Genomic DNA, 4085 nt, shown 5'->3' with positions numbered 1-4085 from the left:
TTCAGCCTGTGGCGTGTTAAGACGCGCGCATTGCTAGTGCAACAAGGACTGTTGAAGGCACTGAAGGGAAAAGAGTATCTTCCTTCGAATTTATCTGATGGTGAGAAAGATGACCTTATGGAGAAAGCACATAGTGCTATTCTCCTAGCTTTATCTGATGAGGTGCTAAGAGAAGTCACGGATGAAGAATCTGCTGCTGCAGTGTGGTTTAAACTCGAAAGTATTTATATGACTAAATCCCTGACGAATCGACTTTATATGAAGCAACGATTGTATATTCTCAAGATGAGTGAATGTACGCCCGTTAATACCTACATTAATGAATTTAATAGAGTTATTCTTGATTTAAAGAATATCGATGTTAAAATTGAGGATGAGGACCTAGCCCTAATTCTTTTATGTTCTTTGCCTCCATCGTATGAAAACTTCGTGGATACTATGCTATACGGCTGAGACACTCTCACTTTCGAGAATGTAAGGGCATCTTTAAATTCCAAGGAATTAAAGAAGAAAGTTGGTGGTATTCGGAATGAAAATCAAGCAGAAGGTTTGGTTGTAAATAGAGGTAGAGGTAAAGAGAAAGGCTTAGACAGAAAAGGTAAATCTAGAGCAAAAGGGAAAACTTGCTGGAATTGTGGTCAGAAAGGGCATTTTCATCAAGACTGTACTAAATTCAAGGGTGATGAAAAGATCAATAAGTTTGAAAATACTGCAAACGTAGTTGAAGATGATTTTGATACTTTTGAGGAAGCTGATAGTGTTCTTGCAGTTACTAATGGTAACCTGAAGAATACATGGATCTTAGATTCGGCCTGTTGCTTCCACATATGTCCTAGGCGTGATTGGTTTACAACTTATCAATCTGTTGATATGGGCACTGTACAATTAGGAGATGATTTCTCTCTCTCAGTTGTTGGGATTGGCACAATTCGAATCAAGATGTTTGATGGTATGGTAAGAATACTTGAGGTAAAACATGTCCCTAACATGAAAAAGAATTTAATATCCTTGAGTTTGTTAGATAATAAGGGCTACAAATATAGTGGCCAAGATGGTGCCTTGAATGTATCTAAAGGAGCCTTAACTATCATGAAGGGCAAGTTATCCGGTGACCTTTATTGTCTAGTGGGAAACACGGTCATTGAAACTGTTTCTGTGGTCCCATCTAATAATCCTGAAGATGATGTAACACATTTATGGCATATGAGATTGGGTCATATGAGCAAAAAAGGGATTAGAAAACTGAGTAAGCGTAGTTTGCTATGTGGTCAAAAGAGTGAAAAGCTAGATTTCTGTGAGCAACATATAGTGAAATTTAACACTACAACTCATCGAACTAAGAGTGCAGTAAACTACATCCATTCAGATTTGTGGGGTCCTTCTTCGGTGGCATCAAAAGGTGGATCATTATACATGTGGATCTTTATTGATGATTTTTCAAGAAAGGTGTGGACGTATCTTCTAAAGGCTATGAGTGAAGTGTTAACTACTTTTTTGCATTGGAAGGCATTGATCGTGAAGTAGACTAAGAAAATGATCGAGAGCTTTCGAACAAACAAAGGTTTGAAATTTTGCAAAGGTGAGTTTGGTCCATTCTACAAGAATGAGGAAATCATTAGACATCGCACTGTTGTCAAAACACCACATCAAAACAGTATTGTAGAATGGATGAAGAAAACACTTCTGGAGAGAGCAAAATACGTGTTCTCTAATGTTGGCCTAACCAAAGTATTCTGGACAAAAGCTATCAACAAGGCTTGTTACTTGGTAAATCGGTCTCCATCAACTGCAATTGAATTAAAAACTCCCAAGGAAGTTTGGTCTGGTAAGCCCGCTGATTACTCTATATTGAGAGTATTTGGTTGTCCTGTTCATGCTCATGTGAGTGATGGTAAACTTGAGTTGAGGGCGACGGAGTGCATATTCCTAGGCTATGCATATGGGGTGAAGGGTTATTGGTTGTGGTGTACTGATTGTAAGTTCCCCAAGTTTATGGTGAGTCGGGATGTTACCTTTGACAAGTCTGCATTACTTTGTGAGATAAAGTCTAGAATTGCAAACACATCAGACCAAGAAGTTGGCAAGTAGGTGGAGCTTGAAATCAATGCTTTTGTGGCAGTGCGGGATGATAGTGAAATCCAGAATGAATTGCAAGAGGTACAAGAATTGGAATCTCAACGAAGCATTACTTGTATTAATGGTGAATCTGATTCTTATGTTTTATCTGTGAAAGTAGAAAATGATGAGCCTTACTTTTATCATGAGGAAATTACATATGCCGAGTCTTCTAAGAAGATTGAGTCTCTACGCTGGGATCAAACATAGGAGCTTGTAAAAACACCTAAAGGTACTATTAAAGTTGGCTTAGTGTGTGAAGGAGGTGCAAACATTAGTCGTAATGTGGTTGGCTTCTCCGATTCAGATTTTGCTGGTGATCTAGATAGTAGAAGATCTCAAACGGGGTATGTGTTCACTCTCTCAGGATCTGCAATCAGTTGGAAAGCAGTTCTTCAATCAACCGTTGCTTTGTCTACAACTGAAGCTGAATATATGGCTGTGACCGAGGCAGTGAAGGAGGCTTTGTGGCTTAAAGGCTTGGTTAGTGATCTTGGTTTTGAACAAACACAAACAGTTGTGTTTTGTGATAGTCAAAGTGCTACACATTTGACTAAAAATCAGATGTTTCATGAGAGAACCAAACACATCCAAGTCAAGTGTAACTTCATTCGAGAGATTATTTCTAAAGGTGAGATTGTAGTAAAGAAAATAGCTACAGATGAAAATCTGGCAGATATGCTAACTAAGTCAGTTTCTGGGATAAAATTCAAGTATTGCTTGGACTTGATTGGTGTTCGTAGTGCTTGAGGCCCATTGGGGCAGTGGCGGTGTCGACAGAGATTGGTTCGTAAGGTGGAGCTTGGTGAATTCAAGCCTAAGGTGGAGATTTGTTAGGATAGTCTTGAATTGTGATTTAATTAGGATTGTTTAATTCTAATTAAATTAGTATACCTTATAAAATAGTCTTTAAATCTAGTTAGATTAGAATAACAATTCCTAATTCTATTAGGATAAGATTCCTAATTATATTAGGATAAGGTTATTGTATTTGGCACTATAAAAGGACCCTATGGGTTAAAGAATAATAATCACCTAAAGAGTTGATCGTGCCATTACTCTCCCTTGCCTAAAACATTTAGGATTTACACACTTGATAAATTTGAGTTGCTTTTGCTCGAAAAACTTTCTAATCGCATTGCCATCCTTGGAGAAGTTAGAGGTTTGGCATTGTCCTAGATTGACAAATTTCACCATTCAAAATGAAGTTAACAAGCATGGTCAACTAAAGGTACTTCTTTTATACTCTTTTCTTTTTATTGTGGTTTCAAATTTTACCTTTGACTCAAATCTTTTCAACGGTAATAAACTAATCCAAAGGCATTTTAAAGTTTTATACTTTTTAAGAGTTTAATTAGATACAGTAAAGAGATATGAGTTTATCTAAATTTTTTAAAATGGTATTGAAGCTTTTTTATCATTTTATCTTACATAGAAAAGGTTCGACTTTGTACTTTTCAAGTCATATGTTAATCAACCTTTGTACCCAAGTTTGATAGCATAAACTTATAATCAAACGAAAATTAAAATAAATGCTTGATTTACGAGTAATTAGAAGCATAGAGTGATATGTGTACTTTCGTAGGGATTGAAGAAACTTTTCTGTTTCAATAGTTTCATAATAATATCTTGGACCTTTGTAATGTTAAGAGTTAGGCGTCATGTTAGATAAAGAATATTTTCTTGAATAAGCCGTTTTTAGTCTTTCTAAAGTGGAAGAGGTTCTAGTTATTTTTGGTTTGGCTAACCAATATAGTAGTTTGCCCATTTTTCATCTTAGTGGAGTTTTCAACCTCAATTTATTCAATTTCTAAAGAAATTATGACATTTTTTTGTCTTAGCGGAAATTATCTCTCAAACTTGGGAAATGATAAAGGGTGCAACTCAATTAATTTCTGTGTGAATATATTTCAAATTCGAGCTAGGTACTTCTTCTCAAGGGTAGAGATTATAGAACTAAACCATTTACA

The sequence above is a fragment of the Theobroma cacao genome, chromosome 7, assembly GCF_000208745.1.
Source record: "Theobroma cacao cultivar B97-61/B2 chromosome 7, Criollo_cocoa_genome_V2, whole genome shotgun sequence".
Classification (NCBI taxonomy): Eukaryota; Viridiplantae; Streptophyta; class Magnoliopsida; order Malvales; family Malvaceae; genus Theobroma; species Theobroma cacao.
This window is presented reverse-complemented; position numbering follows the sequence as displayed.